The following is a 23,246-nucleotide window of genomic DNA, read 5'->3' as shown; positions in this document are numbered from 1 at the left end:
AATCTGTTAAAAATGTTGGTGGTATAAGACCAATAGGCTAGAAATGCAATCTTTTAAAAAAAAATTCCATTGTATAAAAACTCAAGGGTTTAAATGCATGAATATCTCAATACAAAACCATAATACATATATTCTAGCCTAGAAACATGGTTTATACACATTTGAGTAATAAAATTCAACCCTAATAGATCCCTTACAAATCCCTTACTAAAAAGTACAATTAAACTGAATACAATATTCAAATATTCACATTGTACATCTCTACAACATATTGCATCACTTGCACTCGCAATTCCTTAGTATATCAAAATTATATGATAATTTCATGTTCATTCTTCATCCTCATAATATCTGATACATCTCATACACTTGATCATAATAATTCAATAAGATTTTAATTACATAAACAATAATGCATAGCATTAAAGCTCATACCACAAGATATAAAAAAAAAAAAAAATCTCAATATTCATACAACATACTCAACTTAATTAATCAAGAATCCATTTAATAACTGTAAATACATCAAATTAACATGCAAACATGGGGAAACCATGGTTCGAACCCCTTGTGCCCAGGCCACAAAAGGGTCATTTGAGAACTTAATTTTGTCTCATTGTCTAAGGCACGTGTGATAATAATAGCTCAAAGAGATCAATCCAATGGAAAGCAAATGATCACATTTATTTCACTTAATGGGAATCAAATCATGAGAGAAACATATATCGAAATAACCCTTTAAAGTTTGAGAGATATACTACACAAAATAAAGAAGTTATGGTGAAACTACACCATGTGGTCCATAAGGGACCACACGAACTTTTCAACATTAAAAAAGGAACTCAATGAACTATTTTTTATGCTCAAATATGATGAAATAAACATCTCATCAGTTGTATATTCTCAATAAAAAAATTTCAGAAAAATAAGATAAAAAAATCAAGTTGAAACTACTCAAGATCATGGACTAAGCAAGCTAGTCTACACATACTATGTGTAGAGACTATACATACTATGTGTAAAGACTATACTATTGCTTTAAGACTCTTCAAATATCAAGTTTTCATGACCAAAAGTGAAGAAAGGTACTGTAAATTAAGAATTACAACAAGCTTTGATAATGAAAATGAGGTAGGAATTAAAAATATGAGAAGAGAAATCAATACCTAAATGAAGCAAAGGTATGGGCTTGATCACATAAATGATGAACTACTCCATGGAAGGGTTTCAAATGAAAGCTAAAGGAAGAAGATAGTCTCATGGGTGGCCATATTTTTGTCAAGGGCTCTCTCTCTCTCTCTCTCTCTCTCTCTCTCTCTTTGAAGTGAATACTCAAGTTAGGGTAATAATTAATCACATAAATTACTTTTATACTTAGATAATAAAGATGGATTTGATCTTGATCATTGATGCTTTAGATCAATGTCACATGAGAGGCTTTTATCCAAACCACTCATCCATATCTTATCATCAAGATCAATGGATAAGCTTTTTACACCCTTCACTCCTCAAACCTAGGTTTATAGTCATTTTACCTTGAAACCTTTAGCTCCATGTTTTATTTTCCATTAAGTCCAAATTCATATTTACACTTATGCCCATGGTTTTTGAATAATTTTTTAGAGTCAATAAAATACAAGGATATTGACATAAAGGTAATATGTGAGAACTACACATGTAAATAAAATATCTTATGACACCACTAATAAGATTTTAATAACACTAAAGTTTTACATAGGTCAAGCCCATAAAGTGGTGCCACATAAGATATACTCACATGCTACAAAATCATATGTGGATAATAATATGAATTAAATTAATTATCAAAATCCCATGACTTCACACATGCCAAAAATGACACATATGAGCTAAAAAAAAATGTGACTTAAATCAAACTTAGGTCATAACAATATATAACCCTTTAATAACAAGATAACATGTTATAACATAATATCAACAAAAGAATTAATGACAAATAAGTCCCCACATGGATATGACGCAGCATGATGTCATCCACGAGTGGGGAGGTGGGAGTGCCACGTGGCATCCATATGGCCACTTGGGATCCATGTGGCATCCCCATAAGATATCCTTGTTTGGTATTTACGTCAAACAAATTTGAAAATCATTATTTTTTATTGTTTAAAAAATCTGAAAAATTCTCCAAAAATCTCAAAAATTCTCTAAATGAATTTTCACCATTATTACACAATTTCTCATCAATATAAAATCTTTTTCTCGTCAATTTTAAATTAATCTGGGCCAAAAGTAAATGAGATCTCTAGACTTATAACACTAGTTGGAGTCTTCCATTGGACTAATTCGAAATGACGTTCGACCGGTGTCTCAAGCCGACCCAATGGACCTATGCTCTATAGTCTATGGCAGGGACAAAGTCGCTGAGCAAAAACTTCCCGTCACCGGGAGTTCAATGGATTACTGGTGCAGCACTGTGGGACATGTTCTTACTCAAATACAGGGGTCCTCTCAAAGCACATGTGCACTAGCTCTTCTAAGTCGGATAATACTATAGAAGAGTGACTTCCCCATACGACTGTGGGTGCACATGCCATGGAACAGTCTCGAGTCAGGATATGGGTTCATGTCCCAAGAGCCGATCATTCCATATAGGGCGAATACTCTTTTAAATATTCGGGTTCTAATATTCTCGGTTGGATTCTCCAAGCCCGGGTTTGTCACAGCAAATATGAGACATTTTAATCAATATATTCATGACAGGGATGTGACTCTCACACCTCCCCGAGAATTCACACTCTCAAAACGTATACTCTCAATGCCTCAAATACTCGGGGTATATGAATCTGGGCCCTAGTGCTTGAAGCACCTAGATTCAATCTCTCTCTAACTCCCACTGAGTGTAAAACTAGTGGCTTTAAGGCCTTGAAGGCCACATAACCAACAAAAAAGTCTCATGGTCGAATTAATTCCCCCAGAGTTAGTCTCATCAGGCCAACGAATAAAATTAAAATCCCTCAAGATAGATAGGGTGGTTAAAATTATACAAAACATCTTACTTATCATAAATAAAGCACCCCTTCTCTTCCATGTCTTTATCCGGACATTCATAAGCACAAGTCTATGTTGCGTAGTCAAACTCTCTCCTAGATAACCATACAGTCTTTACGTGATGGTCGATTTATGTTCTTAACTAAGGAGAAATCTATCTGGCTTTTATGTGAGCCACTTTTATAGGTTATTAAATAGAAAAAGTATAACAAAAGACCATTGATTTTTAATATAAGGAGGTCACAATCACTTTTGTCCCTTGGATTTCAAATTAGGTGGTTGTAAGAGTGTCATTGAAAAGACTCAATGTTCAAAAAATTAATAAATATCGGACTTCGTGATTAACTCAAGCCATCTAATTTGACATCTAATGAGTAGGAGTGATTTTAACTTCCATCTAATAACGATAATATACAATTTGTATATTTATCTCACTTTTTAAAGTAATTATTTCACCAAACCCATATACCCCATGTACGCCTTCATATCGTCTACTATCATTCCCTACATGTTCATTTAAGGCCCCTCCTAAAAAGGTCTTCTCTCTATATATGATATGTTTTGGATGAGTCCATCCATGTCCTCCCAAAACTCTATTAGTTGTATCCTCTAGTCCAATTTATGGTGTATAAGTACTAATTTTATTAATTATCTTTTTTCTTTTGGACAAGTTTAATTAATAGGAGCCTATCACATACTATTTTGATATTAATTACATTACTTTTTATATGTTTGTCTACTTCTACACTTACACTATTACTGTTATTATCCTTCCTTGTATGTCAAAGTTTATACCCACCTATCTTTGGTATACAATAAATAGTGAAGATAGAAAAATTACTCATGAAATCGCGTAGGAGAAATAAGAGGGGATTTGGTATTTGGGTTATGTAAATTGGGTTTAAATGAGACATTATTTAGTTTTTTTTTTTTACTTGTATTTTACCCCAGTTTTATTTTTATCAATTATTTTGATTTATATAAAATCCCTAAAGCTTTTAAACGTTAATCTTCATAAGGAATGGGTCCACGCTAATCTTCATAAGGAATGGGTCCTACTTGGTCTTTGCTCTGTTCACCAACCCCTCCTCAACCTTTTCACGACCATCAATAGGAAGATGGTGTTTCCCATTATCACTCTCATGTGGCCCTCATGGCATGCCATCCCAAATCCCCATTTTATGGTGCACGGATATGGTGGTCCACCGCTGGATCATTGTCGAACCAACGGTCTACTGACTGGGAATCAATACTGTAGTGATGATCCGCAGGGTCCTGAGAGCGAGTGTCGTTTTGGTAGAAGAGCTCGGCAATGTCTTGATGGACACGCTCTTCGCTTCCTTCTCTTTCCTTTAGCATATGTCCATCAAGATGCATTTTATTGAGCTTCAAGAACAAAATAAAACAATTAGGGAAAAATCAAATACTTAGGGCACGTTGGGATACTCAGAGATGTCTGTTCTAGGGTATGACTCTCCTAGAAGAAGCATATCCTGGAAGACGGGTGTATGTTGTTTGGATAACATGTGTGAATTCTTAACCTTAAAATTCTCTCTCTTGGAGCAACATTTCCTCTGGAGCTATTAATAATAGAGAGAGAATGAAAGTTGCAAGCCGGTTAATCAGTTCATGGTTGAAGTTTTTAAAGTTTTTAAAGTTTATTGTTGTGGTTGTTTGCTTTTTAGGAAGCCTTACATGCATTTTCTTAAACAAATACTAGGATATTTTGGTTTTTATTTTCATTTATTTCTTTTAACTCTTTAATTTCAATAAACTATAAATTATGAAAGGGTGCGGCTTGTATAGAGCCTAGGCTCTAAACAATCAAATTAGAGCCTACCTTCAAATAGTGTCGAGAAATGTGGTTTCAATTCTCGAAATCTTTTTGATAGCTTTAAAATATATTTTCATCTTTATTTATAAATTTTAACGCTTAAAATTTAATGTAGATCAAGAGATCTATGAAAACTTGAAAATCTTTAAAATTGACGGTCCAATAATGCGTTACAAAATACACTATTTCCAAAACTTGAAATCCATTTTTTTCTCATGTCCATGCATCTTGATGTTGAGATGATCAATTTAAAGATATTTGAGCATCAAAACATCTTCTAATGAAATTTTGAGGTAGGCTCGAATTTGATTGTTTAGAGCCTCGGCTCTATTCCCTTATGAAAAATGTGTACTTGACATTGTTATTATTTTGTTCCTAGTATTTTTCTTAATTTTTCTGTGCTTCTGATATTTTTATGGATTTTTTATTTTAGTGCATTTTTCCTATGTTTCCTAATTTTAAAATTATGTGATCGATTCGACCATGAAACCGATCAGCCGTACCTATGCTCTCACCGGTTTGGTCACCAATCCAGTATTGATAGCATTGATTTACGCACTTACTTTCAGGTCAATATAAAAACCATTGCATTGCAGTTTCACCTATTTCGGTGGAAGAATGGTTTCCAAAATTGCAATTTCAGCAATGGACATACAGAGATCTCCAAGGGAGCCATCTCTACATATCCAAATAGCGCAATTAGGAACAAAAAGGTCAATATGGTACCAATATACGCAAAAACAAGAGCATATTTTGAAGGACCCGGTTTCTATACGGCCAAACTCGCATATGTAGAAATGCGGGCCTAATAATAAATATATTTTTGAGAGAGATCTTAAGCTAATTTTTAAGGACATGTAATCTCTAACATGGAGATCATGAATATGAAAAAATAAATAAATTTAAAAAACTAGAAATAATTATTCTAGTAAGAAAACATTTGGACTGTTAATTTCCATTGTTTTTAGATGGAACACCTACTTGCATTCATCTTTTACATGGATACTTTACACTTTCTAGACGGTATGTGTAGAAATGCGATCCAGCCAGCATGAAACTATCTTCCAATTTTAATTATTGTAGTCCTGAGTTAGATTGTAGAAAGTAAATTAAGGGCTAACATTTTTCTCCATTCATAACTATGTTAAGAAGCCTAACCTAACAACAACAACGCTATGTTTTCTTCTCTCTTGGTTTTACCCTTTCTTGCAATGACCAACACTAAACATCAACGACAACAGAAAATGAGATGGTTGATTTTTCTCAAAAATGGGTTGTTTTGTAAAAGAGAAACAAACATTTTGAAAAAGAACTAGACAATGATACATGATTTTGGGGAGAAGACCTAAGAACAAGAATCACCCATTCAAATTTACCAACTAAACCCCAATAAAACAATTTAATGGTACTTTGCATCAAAGGAAAGAAATATGTGATAATTTACCAAGAGACCATTTACTATTGGTGCAAGGTCACTATCATATTTGGCCATTAGATGTGAAATCTAGTAAATTGAAGTGTATCACAATATTCGAGAAATTTTGCTTTTGACTTTAGATCCAATCAATGACATATCTCCATGAAAGAAAGACTTATATGATCTTTTGCCGAAGAAATATAATTTATTTATTTTTTAATAATAATCACCCCTTAGAATTTTGGCAACAAGATCACTCACAGATGGTCTTATTGCAAACAATAGAACTTTCAAAAATAAATAACACATCAATAAAATAAATCTCAACTACTTGATGTCATTTATACAACCTAATATTGTGCTTGAGATTATAAGATAAAAAAACAAACAAATAAAAGAAAAGATGTCAAAGATTACCTCAACTGGGCTTTTTGAAAGAAAGACCTATGTGATCTTTTACCGGGGGAATACATTTTTTTTTTTTTCCTTCACCCCTTTCTTTTGCCAAAAGATCACTTACATGTGGTCTTTATTATAATGAGATAAATTTCAAAATAAAATCAACATAACAATAAAACCAATATCTTAACAACTTGATGTCATTGAAACAACTATGCACTATGCTTGAGAATAAAAGATAAGATTGCAAGAAACAAAAGGAAGAGTGTCGGAGATTACCTCAACCGGGCTTATTACATCCCACACCGGATCATCACCATCTGATGGTGCGCGATCAACAGTCTAACTTCAATCTCGAAGCAAGAAAGCAAATTTCGGCCAAGCCATACCAGTGGAACATGAACCCCTTTGATCACAAACTCAAACCAACAACCTAGTTTGAGAGAGATGAATTCTCTTTTAGCTAAACCTAAAACCCTTTGCCATAAATCCATATTTGAAAGATAGGAGAAAAGAACTCCATAACCTAACCCTTAGGTTCTTTCACAATGTGTGTGAGAGAGAGATCAAACATGAGAAAGAGAAATTTTCTTAAGAGAGAGAAATAGAAAGATAAGGGATAGAGATTTTGGGTAGAGATAATTATTTTTTATAGGCTTTGAATAAGATTAGGGTTTCTTAAGGTTTTCTTTGACTTGCCTCTTCTTGTGAGATTGAACGTAGACCACCGATCAAGGGTGACTTATAGGGTTAGAGATCTGAGCCACCCATTCCATAGATGGGTCATCAACATTATAGAATGTGCATGAACCATTATCTCCCTTTCTTAAACGATTTTCCCATCAATAGAAATTAAATAAATTAAATCTAATCAAAATATCGTGCATACCATAAAATAGCACAAGTCTACTAAATCTTTCAAAGATATATCAAGTCAACATTTAGTCAATATCTTCCAACCATATGGTCACATGTCATATCACCAAAAAATAAGAAAGAGAATAAGGGTGGGGCATGCCACCCAAGGGAGGCACTCATGGGCCCCACCTTCTAAAAATAAGGCAGGCCCATATGCATAATGTGCCCCCGTGATATTTTTATATATTTAAAAATTAATAAAAGGATTTTAGCATATTATTGAATATTTAAACAATTGTAAAATCAATATCTTTAATTTTATAAATCCAATTATGGTTTAGGAATCAACAATTATGGGGCACTCCACCTTCAATTGTGGATTACAGACCATACTTGATTTATCAGACCAACCCAGTATTTCTCATGACCTACAGTCCAAGCAGGGACTCATTAGCGGGTCACCAAAGTCCGACCGATAAGCCAAGGGATTACAATCCCAACCTGTGGATTTCAGGTGTTCCCCTAGAGACAAGTCAAGATCACCAAGACCTTCTACGACCACATTTCTATAGCGCATAGGGGTATCTCTCGCACATGCATACGCTTCACCCTAGGTGGATTTCTGGCTTTCCCGAATGATTTATCAATATGCATGCCGTGTGATGGTACATGAATGAGGATTTGGCCCCTGTCTTTATAGGCCAGCATCACACAGTTCCTCGACTCACTCATCAGGGCATGTTCTCTGATCTCATCAATGGTTAACCCATAAATCCTCATCAGTTTGTTCTTCATGTCCAGGTAACATGGGTTTTTTCCAACCGATTGCCTTAGATCGTTAAGTACATATCGGTATCAGCAAACCATCGTTTACTTAATATGGTCCACGAGGGACCACACTCCCACTGAGTTCATGTTCCACTATATCATTTCATTTTACAAGCACTCATAAGACCTTTAAAGGCCACATAAACCCAACATCTCCCACTTGGCCTTTGAAGGTCTTAAATTCTCTCTTTCTCACTTTCTCTCATTCCCATCTCTCTCTCCCAATTACAATCTCTCTCAAGCAATTTTACTTATTCTCTCAATAAATTAATCAAGGCTTTCGCCATCAATTCTTTCACAAAAAAAATTTATAGAGGCAACGCATTTTGCTCTTTGTTGCTCGGATCTCATCTAAAAAATGGTCGTAACTCATCTTTCACATCTCATCACGAATCATGGACCTGTTGTCGCAAAAGACCATCACGTGTCCACATTGCATAGGGTCATATATTCATGGTCTCAAAAGAGTTCTTCAAATAAGCTGCTCCCTTTTGTAACCATACAACCAGCACTAAACATTTGGGTTCCATGGGTGAATAACATTATAGTCTGATGTTTCATTTAGTATGTCAAATACTAGCAGGTGCTCCCACTGGAATATTTAGTTTATCTGGATATCGATCTTTCTCAATCTCACCTCATTCCTCAGGTGATAAAAATATGGTTTTATATGCTTGGAGTTCTTATGGAATCGTGACTCGTTTGACAAGCATATCGTCACCGTACTGTCGCAGAAAATTTTTACTACCTCACAACGCACGAGGTGAAAGTCAAGTCGATTAAGAAGTTTCTTAATCCATACGACCTCCTTGATCATCAAACAACACATCACACACTCTACCTTCATGGTGAACAATTTCGTCACATTCTGTTTCTTTGATTTCCAAGAAACTGCACCTCCACCAAGCATGAACACATATCCAGATATAGACTTCGTATCATCTTGATATGTGAGATAGCTTGTACCTGTATATTTGAATATCCAAGCAGCTAAAAAAAACGCTGGACTGTAGCAGCTCCCACTCAATTTTGCACATACAACATATACATTCCCAACATTCTTATATGTATATTATAAGGTAGCATATCAAGTCTCATGCAATATATAATTCAATACCCGTTGGTTTCACAATATGCAAAAACCTTAATGAACCACAAAGGCTCAACCACACTAAACATCTTAGTAGTAAATTCATATAAACCAAGTTATCTAATCAACACAATATGTGTTAGGGAAGCCCAGCATGATGGCATTTCTAAAACATTCTCTATGGTTCAAAGTCTTAGGTAATCAATGATTCTAAATAACTAGAAACATGGGTCAAGGCATACAGGTATTTTAAAAGAAAACAGTGCATGATAGTTTTTTCTCCCACTTTTATAAATTCCTTCAAGATAGAATGTTTTTCTTTTTAATAAAAAAAAAATGACTTGGTATATATATATATATATATATATATATATATATATATATATATATATATATATATATATATATATATATGCATTCACAAGTAATAGTTATATAATAGTATGACAGTTTAAAATGATTTTCCTAAAGACTTAATGGACCTTGCAAGACTATGTGGTTTTCTCAAAACCATATTCATAAACTTAGGCTTTTCTCAAATCATCCAATTTAATTATAAAATACATGATTAGCCTTCATAAATCATTTTACCTCATTCACCTTTAATTTCCTACTAAGTTAAGTTCATGGCCATAGAAACAAATAACATATACCATCTTATAATTTTATCCAAAATAAAGCATGATTAAATAATGTCTATTAAAGCCTTGACAAAATACTTCATTTTTGACAACTATGGAGAATTTATCAAGAGATCATCATCACATGCAATACATTATATTATAGACATTATTGAGAGGATTGTCACCAAGACCAAGTTCCATCAAAACACTCCTTTTATGCTTACATATTTGAATGAGTCACACCCATCTCTCGTGTTTCATTCTTAGGGCTTAAAGCCCTTGATCAAATCACATCTCCACGTGTATCACTATATTAAGTAGTTCATACTCAAGCACAAAGAGGCACAAAAACATAAGGTATTCAAAACCAGAACTTTCAAATTTGTTAGCACTTATTACTTAATGTCCAAACACTCCATACATATTCATAAAACAATTAGGTAAAATATAACCAAAAGCGCATTAAACAAAGTTATTGAATCATCTTTCTCTATATGACCTTTCCCTATATGATGTGGGATAGATTTCATACCTCAAAACTATGTAGCGTAGTACCTGGGCATTCTTGATTCATCGCTTTTACTTGTTTGGCAAGCTTTTGTGATCTTGGAAATGCACACAACTGATGGAGAATATATTGGTCATTGATTTCACATGTCACGAAGTGTCCATCTTGTCAGCACTTGGATTCTCCTGTCTTACACCGTGAAGAAAAAAGCTTCTTCATCCCATTATTTCAAATATCACAATTTCGATTCTCTCACTGATCTTTAGCATTTCTATGCTACCACTAAGTCTCTATATATATCCCTTCATTTTGAAAAAACCAATATGTTTTTATAGGTATTGTGTTTCTTCTTCTTTTTGTTATTCCCAAATCGAATACTCTTCACATAGAGTGTCATATCTTTTCAACTCTGTATTACCTCTCTCTGAAGTTTTATTATAGTAAACTATACTCATAGCACACTATAAAACATTTTTAAACGAGCCAAAATAATAAAGGTCTTCATAATTAGAAATCCAAAGATGTGTCTTAACATGCCACATCTTTTTAATTTACTGCAGAATAAAACTTTAGCATCTCATGATAAAAATATGATCTCTCAACTCATAAAAAGTTAATCTTCGAATTTTTTTTAATATTGAAATAGACTCAAAAGAATATAAAATAGTATTAATTTCCATGCCTAAATCATATCATTTAGTGAATATTCATTTTAGTGATATTTAAGTCACAATGCAAATTTTGAAGTTGAAAATCAAGTTAAGCACCTCTCAATAAAAAAATTTGTTTCTCTCAATTCTCAAAGAATTTCTTTATGAAATCTTTTGTGTTGAAAACTAGACTCAAAACCAAATCATAACATCATAGTTTGAATCCAAAATAATACTTTTCTTCAGAGAAATAAATAAGTGACATTCACCTCACAAAATAAATCATACTGCAAGATTTCAGGATGAACACTATCTAGTAAAAGTCTTTTCTCTCTATCATCATGGAGTTTCCCTTTCAAACCAATTTTTGTTTGAAATTACACACATAATAGTAACACATATATTTTCACAAGCCTTTTATCACTCTGTTAAATAGGTTTGATAAATATAGTTATTCATATCTTTAATAAAGGACATACCAAATTACAGAAAATTTAGGAAGACGCCTTTTCAATCTAAAATTTTTATTCCTCTCTTCCCATAGATATTTCTCTCTCAAATATATTTTATTACAAATTAGACTCAGAATGGAAGTTTAAAAACTTAGTGTGAACCATAAAACATTCGGTTAAGAATAGAAATTAAATCTTAACTTCCAAGCCATGAAAATAATTTTTTTTGCAGAAAACAGCACTTGCACATCCTTCAATAAATTAATCATATCTTTCCAACCACAATGACTTTTTTGATGAAACGTTTTTTGTTTGAAAGTAGACTCAATTTTATGAGTCACAGTTAAACTTTATCTTCAATAGACAGTTTTTGAATTTTGCATGGTCAAAACTGACACTCTTTATTGTTGAGTCCATAACTCTCAATTCCTATAAGATCTCCCAATGAAAGTTTGCAGGTAAATCCTATTCTTAAATACACAAAATATCACTGAAGTATGTAATAGAAAAATACATCATTATATTCTTCATTTCTCTACTCTAAAATAGCCCAGAATACTCATTATGCATAATGCCTTTCGGTGTTGGAATATTTCAATAATTCTTAACTGTGGGTGTATTTCTTGACTACAAAGATCATTAGCTTTCTTATATCTCATTCCCAAGCTTAATCTAAACTCAAGTATCAATAGCTCTGAAACCAATGAAAGAACGACCTATGTGATCTTTTACCGAAGAATACATTTTTTTTTTTCTTTTCTTCACCCCTTTCTTTTGGCAAAAGATCACATACATGTGGTCTTTATTATAATAAGATAAATTTCAAAATAAAATCAACATAACAATAAAACCAAGATCTTAACAACTTGATACTATTGAAACAACTATGCACTATGCTTGAGAATAAAAGATAATATTGCAAGAAACACAAAAAAAAGTGTTGAAGATTGCCTCTACCGGGCATGTTACACCCCACATCGAGTCACCACCATCCAATGGCACAAGATCAAAGGTCTAGTTTCAATCTCGAACTGGGAAAACAAATTTCGGCCAAGCTACACCAATGGAATATGAACTCCTTTGATCACAAACTCAAACCCTAATTGAATTTTCTTAGCAACCTAGTTTGAAAGAGATGGATTCTCTTTTGCTAAACCCTAAAACAGTAGCCATAAATCCATATTTGAGAGATAAGAGAGAAGAACTCCATAACCTAAACCTTAAGGATCTTTCACAATGTGGGAGAGAGAGAGTTCAAATATGAGAGAGAAAAACTTTCTTAAGAGAGAGAAATATAAAGATAAGGGGTAGAGATTTTGGGTAGAAACAATCCTTTCTTATAGGCTTTGAATAATATTAGGGTTTCTTGGGGTTTTCTTTGGCTTGTTTCTTCGTGTGAGATTGAACGTAGACTGCCGATCAAGGGTGACTTGTGGGATGAGAGATCTGAGCCATCCATTCCTTAGATGGGCCATCAATATTATGAAAGGTGCAGGAACCATTATCCCCCTTTTCTAAATGATTTTCCCATCAATAGAAATTAAATAAATTAAATATAATCAAAATATCGTGCATACAATAAAATAGCACAAGTCTACTCAATATTTCCACAAATCTTTCAACGATATATCAAGTCAATAATTAGTCAATATCTTCTAACTATATGGCTACATGCCATATCACCAACAAATAGGAAAGAGATAAGGGTAGGGCGTGCCACCCAAGGGAGGCACTCATGGGCCCCACCTTCTAAAAATATGGCGGGCCCATGTGTACAATGGCCCCCATGATATTTTTATATATTGAAAATTAATAAAAAGGAATTTAGAATATTATTTGAATATTTAAACAATTATAAAATCAACATCTTTAATTTTATAAATCCAAAAATTATAAATAAAATATCCAGGGGTTCATAAAAATTCAATTGATAATCTTAAAAAAATTTTCATCATAAAAAAAATACAATTAAATAAATTTGATGGGAAAATGATCCATATGGTTTAGGAATCAACAATCATGGGGCACTCCACCTTCAACTGTATACTACAAACCACATTTGCTTTATCAGACCGACCCAGTGTTTTTCATGACCCACAGTCCAAGCAGGGGCTCATTAGCGGGTCACCAAAGTCCAAACGATGAGCCAAGGGATTGCAATCCTAGTCTGTGGATTTCAAGTCCTTCCCTAGAGACAAATCAAGATCACTAAGACTTTATGCGACCATAGCTCTATGGCATATAGGGGTATCTCTTACATATGCATACGCTTCACCTTAAAAGGTGGATTTCTGACTTTCTCGAACGATCTATCGATATACATGCTGTGTGATGGTACATGGATGAGGTTTTAACCGCTGTCTCTGTAGGCCACCATCACACACAAGAGTCACATAGTTCCTCGACTCACTCATCGGGACACGTTCTCAAACCTCATCTAGGGCTAACCCATAAACCTTCATCGGTTTGTTCTTCATGCCTAGGTAACATGGGTTGTTTTCAACCGATTAGCCTAGATTGTTAAGCACAGATCAGTATCAGTAAACCATCGTTTGCTCAGTGTGGTCCACGAGGGACCACACTCTCATTGAGTTTATGTTCCACTATATTATTTCATTTTACAAGTACTCATAAGGCCTTTAAAGGCTACATAAACCCAACACTTCTTACACCCCACACTGAATCACCACATCTAATGGTGCGGGATCTGTGGTCTGGCATCAATCTTGAACCGAGATAGCTGATTTAGGCCAAACTTTGTAACCACCACTAAAATCTCTATTAAACCTTAACCACCAAAATTAACTTAAGCTTCCCTCTAATTTTTCCAACCCTTAGTTTCTTCTTAAGTCTAGAGAGGAGATAGAGTACTACTTAGGGTTTTGAGAGAGAAAGTTAGAGAGAGAAATATGGAGGAGGGAGAGTGGAGCGTGCCCTTCTAAGAAAGAGAGAGAAGAGATAGAGAGCTTTTGGGAGAGAGAGAGAGAGAGAGGTTGTGTAGAGATGGGGGAGAACACTCCTATTTATAGTTATATTTCGGTAAGGTTTCTTAAGGTTTTCCCATAGTTTGGTTTCTTAAGGTTTTCCCATCGTTTGCCTCTTTCATGAGATTGAATATAAACCTTTGATTAAGGTGAGTTGTAAGGTGAGAGATCTGAGCCATCCATCCCATAAATGGGTCATCAACATTATGGAAGGTGCTTTGACCATTATCTCCCTTTTCTTAAACCATTTTCCCATCAATATAAAATAAATATCATGCATTTCATAAAATTGTATGATCCATCTCACATATTCTATAAGAATATGTCAAATATTATCAAGCAAATAAATATTACTAAATATAAACAAGATAAGGTCAATATTTACTATATATTCAAATGACCATATCCCTTTAAAGCAAACTTGCTATAAAACAAATAAAGCCATGGTCAATATTTCCCTTCCACGATTTGACCATATGCCACAAAACAAAGTTACCATAACTTAAAGACTTGAATACAAAGCAAACAAAGAATCCAAAGGGGTGGGGTGTGTCACCCCTATGTGGCACATGTGGGCCCTCACCCACATGCCACATGGTGGGCCCATGTGCACTTTGGGCCCCTATGGAATTTTATAAAAAATTTTAAAATTAAATAAAATGAATTAATATAGATTTGAATTTTTGCAACTTTGTAAATCAATAACTGTATTTTTATAAGTCCAAAATCATAATTAAAATATTGTGAGATTCATAAAAATTCAACTAATAAAACTAAAATGATTTCAATAATAAAATAGACACAATTAAATTAATATGATGAGAAAATAATCCATATGGTTTTAAGAATTCGATCTGTAAATATGAGGTACTCCACTTTCAACTGTGGACTACAGACCACACTAGCTTCATTGAACCGACCCAATGTTTCTCATGACCCACAGTCTAAGCAAGGGCTCATTAGCGGGTCATCAAAGTCAGGTCGATGAATCAAGGGGTCGCAATCCTAGTCTGTGGATTAAGGTCCTCCCCTAAAGACGAGTCAAGGTCACCATGACATGATGCGACCATAGCTCTATGGCGCATAGGAGTATCTCTCGCACATACATATGCTTCACCTAAAGGTGGATATCTGACTTTCCTGAACGATCTATCGATATGCATGCGTATGATGAAACATGGATGAGGCTTTGGCCCCCGTCTAAGTAGGCCTATCATCACGCACAAGGGTCACATAGTCCCTCCCCTCACTCATCTAGGTATAAGTTCCGACCTCATCAAGGCCTAACCCAAAACCCTCCTCGGTTAATTCTTTATGCCCAGGTACCTTGGGTTTTCCAACTGACTGACCTAGATCGATAAGCACAGTCTGGAATAAGCAAACATCATTTGCTTAGTATGGTCCTCGAGTGACCACACTCCCACTGAGTTTATGTTTTACTATAATAAAAAGATTTTAATACACACTCATAAGGCCTTTAAAAGGCTACATAAACCTAACATCTCCCACTTGCCATTTGAAGGTCTTACATTCTCTCTTCCTCACTTTCTCTCATCCTTATTTCTCTCACATGTCTTACAAAAACATTAAAGACAACTCCCTTAGTCAAAGGGCCTGCAATCATCAAATCTATAGATATGTAGCTGATTTTGACCTCTTTCAAGCTTACTTCATTTCTCAGGTGATAAAAATAAGGCTTAATATGCTTGGAGTTTTTGTGAAACCAAGGCTCCTCAGAGACACAAATAGCCGCAGTGTTGTCGTAGAAAATTCATACTACCTCACAACGTATAAGATGAAAATTAAGTTGATTAAAAAATTTCTTAATCCACACGGCTTCCTTGGTTGCTAGATAGCATGCCACATACTCGGATTCCATGGTGGACAAGGCAACAATATCTTGTTTTTTTTACTTCCAAAAAACCGCACCCCCTTTAAGCATAAACATACCCAAATGTAGACTTTGCATCATCAGGATCTGCGAGACAACTTGCATCTGAATATCATTCTATTGCTATTTCAATTCTCCCCTTATATGTGAGTGCATAGTTCATGGTCCCCTTTAAATATTTGAGAATTCTTTTTACAGCTTTCCAATGCTCCTCTTTTGGATTACTTTGGAAACGGCTCACTAGACTCATGACGAAGGACAAGTCAGGCCTTGTTCCCGCCATGACATACATAAGGGACCCAACTGCGCTCTTGTATGGCACTCTCTCCATGACTCTTAAATCCATATATTCGGTATGACACATCTTATTACTAAACTTCGTCTTTTGCTAATTGGGATAGACATGAGCTTACACATACTCATATCAAATTTTTCCAATATCCTCTTACATTAGGTTGCCTGGAAAAGTTGGATAGTATTTTCTCTCATGTTTCTGATTATTTTGATGCCCAACACATATGAAGCTTCTCCAAGATCTTTCATATCGAAGTGTTGTGCAAGGAAATTTTTCGTCTTTACTACTAGAGCAATTGAGCTACCACCAATTAGCATATCATCCACATATAACTATATAAAGACCACATCACTCCCACTGACCTTTTGATAGATGCAATAATCCTCATTATTTGTGGAGAACCCTGCAAGAGCAAGGGTCTCTTGGAATTTTATATACCACAGTCACGATGCTTGTTTCAGGCCATAAAGGGATTTAGTTAATTTACATACTAAATTTTCTTTCCCTTTTTTTTTCAAATCCCTCAGGTTGGGTCATGTAAATTTCTTCTTCTAAATCCCCATTTAGAAAGGTTGTTTTGACATCCATTTGATGAACCTCAAAGTCAAAATGGGTTGCTATAGCTATAAAGATTCGGGTGGATGGAAATTTGGCAACATGAGAAAAAGTTTCCTCATAATCTATCACTTCTTTTTTTTAGGTGAAACCCTTTACAACCAACCTAACTTTATATTTTTCTATTTTCCCTTCAGAGTTTAACTTTTTCTTGAAAATCCACTTACAATCAATGGCCTTACCCTTTTGAGATAGAGGTATGAATTCTCATACATGGTTTTGGTTAATGGAAGCATACTCATCTTTCATGGCTTCTACCCAGTATTCCCTTTCAAGACAAGTCAAGGCTTCATAGTGAGTTATAGGTTCTGAATCTGGATTTTTCCCAACCTTATCAAAATGTTCTCCAAGGTAGACAAAATGTTCTAGGTAAAGAGGTCGTCTACTGACTCGGTTCCTTCATCTTGGTTCAGGTAAAACTTCATTTTCTATAGGGAGTTCAATATCAGCTTGGGTTGGTTTAGAAGTTTCAGGTTCAAGGTCTCGAACTGCATCCTTGTTTTGGACCTCCTCATAAAAGTCGTCTTGTTTTCTACTCACCCTTGCTTCAAGGAACTCTTCCTCGAAGAAGGAAGCATCGAGGCTTTCAATAACCGCACATGTTTCAAGGTTGTAGAATCAATACCCCTTACCATGATCTGGGTAACCAATGAAAATGAATTTGACAGTTTTGGGTTGCAATTTGGTTCTATTTTGATGTAGGATAAGGATATGGGCTGAGCAACTCCAAACTTTCAGGTGTTCAAGGGAGGGAGTAAGACCTGTAAAAATTTCGTGATGAATAAGTGGGACAGCTTTTGTGGGGCTCCGGTTAAGAAAGTAACATGTCGTTAATACGGCTTCAACTTAAAACTCCAATGAGAGATTTGCATGCCCCATCATACTCCTTACCATTTCCACTAAAATCATATTCCTTCTTTCCACTAAAATCATATTCCTTCCTCCTTCCATGGGAAAGAACGGAAACCATCCTTGGTATTTGTGACATGGGTCATAGCCCTCAAGTCAAGACACCAAGAGGCTCCCTTGGGGTCAGTCAGCATAAACTCAAAAATCATACATGTCAATTCTTTGTTGGTCCCTCCAGATTTGTTGAACCGACAACTATTGGCTATGTGGCCCACTTTCTTGCAAATAAAGCAAGTTCGAGTCTCTCTTCTTGCTCCCTTATTTCCAAAATCTCTCTTTTTGAAATCTCTTTTCTTTCTAAAATTATTTCTTCCCTTTTCCTTCTTAAATTTAAAAGAAGGTGGAGATTTTACCATAGGCACGACTTCCCTTGAAGTTGTTGTCAGTAGTTGCCTTGAATTTTTCCTCTGCTCTTCTATTTTGATTGTAGTGATGAGCTCCTCCAGTTTTGATACTTATCTTCTGGCTAAGATGGAAGATATGAAGGTCTCCCATGAATTAGGAAGTGAATTCATAAGATGAATCACTTGCATAAGTTCATTAGGTTTCATGCCTGTATCTTCTAACTCTCTGACTAGCGTATGAAACACGTGCATATGATCTACAAAGTTAGTACCTTCTGTCATCTTTAATTCGTTATACCTCCTCATAGCCACGGTTCGCTTCATAAGAGAGAGTTCATCATACTCTCTTTCAAGTTTATCATAAATTTCACTTACAGTATAGATTGACTCATACTTAGAAGCATATGAGTCAGTCATGACAAATAAAAGAATGTGTTTACATCTCAGATTCATCCTCTTCCAATTGGCGTACTTATCTTTAATGACTTGAGATGAGTCGTCAATTGGACGACGAGGTCGGTCATCAAAGAGTACCTCATGTAAGTTTTCCTCATAAAGTACAAATTTGATTTTTCTTTTCCATGAGACCAAATTGGTCCCATTAAACCTTTTAGTTTTCAAGATCTCTAAGATGAAGGTACGAGCAGCCATATATTTTTATTCTCAAGTAAAATAAGAAAAGACTCCTAATGGCAATCAAGTGAAACTAGCTCTGATACCAATGAAAGAAAGTCCTATGTGATCTTTTGCCGAGGAAATACTATTTTTTTTTTTCATAGAATTTTAGCAACAAGATCACTCACAAATGGTCTTATTACAAACAATAGAAATTCCAAAAATAAATAACACATCAATAAAATAAATCTCAACTTCTTTATACCATTTATACAACCTAATACTGTGCTTGAGAATATAAAATAAATGAACAAATAAAAAAAAAATATACCGAAGATTACCTCAACCGGGCTTTTTACACCCCACACCGATTCACTACATCCAATGGCACGGGATATGTAATCTAACTTCAATCTTGAACTGGGATAGCTAATTTAGGCAAAACTATGTAACCACTAAAATCTCTATTAAACTTTAACCCCAAAAATTAACTTAGGTTTCCCTCTAATTTTTCCAACCCTTAGTTTTTTTTTAAATCTAGAGAGGAGAGAGAGCACTACCTAGGGTTTTGGAGAGAGAGAAAGTTTGAGAGAGAAATATGAAGGAGAGAAAATGGGGCGTGCCCCTCTAGGAGAGAGAAGAGATAGAGAGGTTATGGGGGAGAGAGAGAGAGGTTATGTAGAGATGACGGAGAACACCCCTATTTATAATGAAATTTAGGTTTAGGATTTTCCCATGGTTTGCCTCTTTCATGAGATTGAATCTAGACCGTTGATCAAGGTGACTTGTAGGGTGAGAGATCTGAGCCATCCATTCCATAGATGGGCTATCAACATTATGGAAGGTGCTTGGACCATTATCTTCTTTTCCTTAAACCATTTTCCCATCAGTATATTTAAATAAAATAAATATCATGCATTCCGTAAAATTGCATGATCCATCTCACATATTCCATAAGGATATGTCAAATATTATCAAGCAAATAAATACTTATTATCTATTCAAATTGACCATATCCCTTTAAAGTAAACTTGCTATAAAACAACTAAAGCTATGGTCAATATTTCCCTTCCAAGATTTGACCACATGCCACAAAACAAAGTTACCATAACTTAAAGACTTGAACACAAAAAAAAATCCAAAGGGATGGGGCGTGCCACCCCTATGTGGCACATGTCGGCCCCCACCCACATGCCACATGGTGGGCCTATGTGCACTTTGGGCCCCCACGGAATTTTATAAAAAGTTTTAAAATTAAATAAAATTAATTAATATAGATTTGAATTTTTACAACTTTTTAAAATTAATAACTGTATTTTTATAAGTCCAAAAATCATAATTTCAATATTGAGAGATTCATAAAAATTCAAATAATAAAACTAAAATCATTTCGATAATAAAATGAACACAATTAAATTAATATGATGGGAAAATGATCCAAATGATTTTAAGAATTCAATCTATAAATATGAGGTACTCTACCTTCAATTATGGACTACAGACCACACTAGCTTCATTGAACCGACCAAGTGTTTCCCATAACCCACAATTCAAGCAGGGGCTCATTAGCAGGTCACCAAAGTCAGGTCGATGAATCAAGGGGTCGCAATCCCAGTCTGTAGATTACAGGTCCTCCCCTAGCGACGAGTCAAGGTCACTATGACCTAATGCGACTACAGCTCTATGGTGCATAGGGGTGTCTCTCGCACATGCATATGCTTCACCCAAAGGTGGATATCAAGCTTTCCCAAAGGGTCTATCGATATGCATACCGTGTGATGGAACATGGATGAGGTTTTGGCCTTCGTCTCAGTAAGCCTACCATCACATACAAGGGTCACACAATCCCTCGACTCACTCATCTAAGCATAAGCTTCGACCTCATCAAGGGCTAACCTAAAACCTTCATCAGTTAGTTCTTTATGCCCAGGTACCTTGAGTTTTCCAACCGACTGGCCTAGATCAATAAGCACAGTCCGGTATAAGCAAACATCATTCGCTTAGTATGGTCCTCGAGGGACCACACTCCCACTGAGTTTATGTTTCACTATCATAAAAGTATTTCAATACACACTCATAAGGCCTTTAAAGGCCACATAAACCCAACAGTCCAACCACTCAATTCTATATCCAACAGTCAATAATAATTGTTATAAGGGTCTCAGGGATATATGACGTAGAGATTGTCTCAAATCGAGATGGCCGAACAATCTTTTGTGAACAGTTATCAACCAAGATGCATATGTTCGACCGACGATGGGATCGAAAGCATATCATACCATATCTAAACTCTTTCAATATCTTTTGGAAAGGCATATTAGGGCCATAACAATATGTCTCAAAGCTTATCTCAAATTGTTATGGCTTGATAGCCTTTGCTATCGTTTATCACTTAGCCAAAGTATGCAAATTGACTTACTAGGACTCTTAAGGATATAGGGGCCTTTGTAGGACGAGTCCTAGGCTATACCAAACTCCACTATCGTACTAGGAGCATGCCTTGTAAATATATTCCAAGGATCACATACATTGGTCTTGTATAGTGACTCAACGGCTACCAAGATGTATGGGTCTTGACGTCCGTTCCATACACATTTTTCTCAATCTACCCTCGGGTTTCTTTGCATTATCGCTAAAGATACACCCACCAATGGTTTGATGTGTTTCCAGATCTGTAGTCTGTCAAAGAGGGATCTGACAATCGAACCCAGTGAAATCTCATCAAAATATTAAATTAAGGTGGAACTTTGCATATATATATATATATATATATATATATATATATATATATATATATATATATATATATATATATATATTATGTGCCTCTGGTAAAAGAATCATACAAATTGGCTATCATTTTATTCATCATCCAAATCCTTCAATCACCAAGATATGCCCTAACTGCCGGTCCATCGTGATATTTGAGGAAGTGATCGAAAAACTTTTGGAAAATCAAATCTAAGGCATAATAACCCTCTTCTTAATGTTTCACATCATTTGGAGATGATTTGACCCCTTTTCTACATCTATCGGCAACCAAATACTTATATCCAATGCCTGGCAAGCACAAATTATGTAGCTACGATGACCTCCAGGCATTAAAATTGAGATCTACAAGGAGTTTTCTCGTATGACTTGGACCATTGGATTATAGATTCATTTCTATCAAACATAGGAGGGCAGTACTCTCTAGATTTACTAAAGGAGAATGGCTAGCTTTGCCACAAAAAGTCATAAAACTGAGCAAAAGCTTGACTGCGGCTCCTTAATTTCTCCCAATATATGGAAATTTCTTGTCATTAATTTTGTGGACATGTGCAACATGAGCCCTCTACAAGAGTATCAAGTCCCTAAGGTCGATAATTCTTTGAAGTAAAAGCGGTTGGATCCACAATGCTAAGATCTTTTGCTACAAATAAATGGGTTAAATTTGACGAGTCCTATCTTCCATTTGAGGTGAGGTTTAGATTGTTGATTTATCTTTGAGTCCTCTATAACTATGTCAATGTTTGGGCCAAGAGGATGCGTCATTTGAGAGAGGCATCGATTGCCTGACCAATAGGAGGTCTAAGGTAACTACTTTTCCTTGATTTTCTCATTAAAAATCACACCAAATCTAGTTGGTTTCAGGTTCAAGTCAAAATATGAAGATAGTTCAAATCAAATTAAAGCCTATTTTTAAAACCCCTTGGAAGGGTTTTGAATTCAAATTAGAAGAGAAGCACCTTTCGTAAAAACCAATCTATAAGAGTGAGTTAATTTCAGTCATCAATTTGGATAGCCATTCCAGCATCCCTAAGGCATGTTTATTGAAGAATAGAGGATGGAGAATACTCTTCACAACTTAATTTTCGTGCTTCACAGTACAGCCCGAAAATGCAGCAAAAACGACAATTTTTTTTGT

Source organism: Amborella trichopoda, chromosome 9, assembly GCF_054954075.1.
Source record: "Amborella trichopoda isolate Santa Cruz 75 chromosome 9, AtrichopodaSantaCruz75HAP2 v2.0, whole genome shotgun sequence".
Classification (NCBI taxonomy): domain Eukaryota; kingdom Viridiplantae; phylum Streptophyta; class Magnoliopsida; order Amborellales; family Amborellaceae; genus Amborella; species Amborella trichopoda.
Note: the sequence above shows the minus strand (reverse complement) of the source record.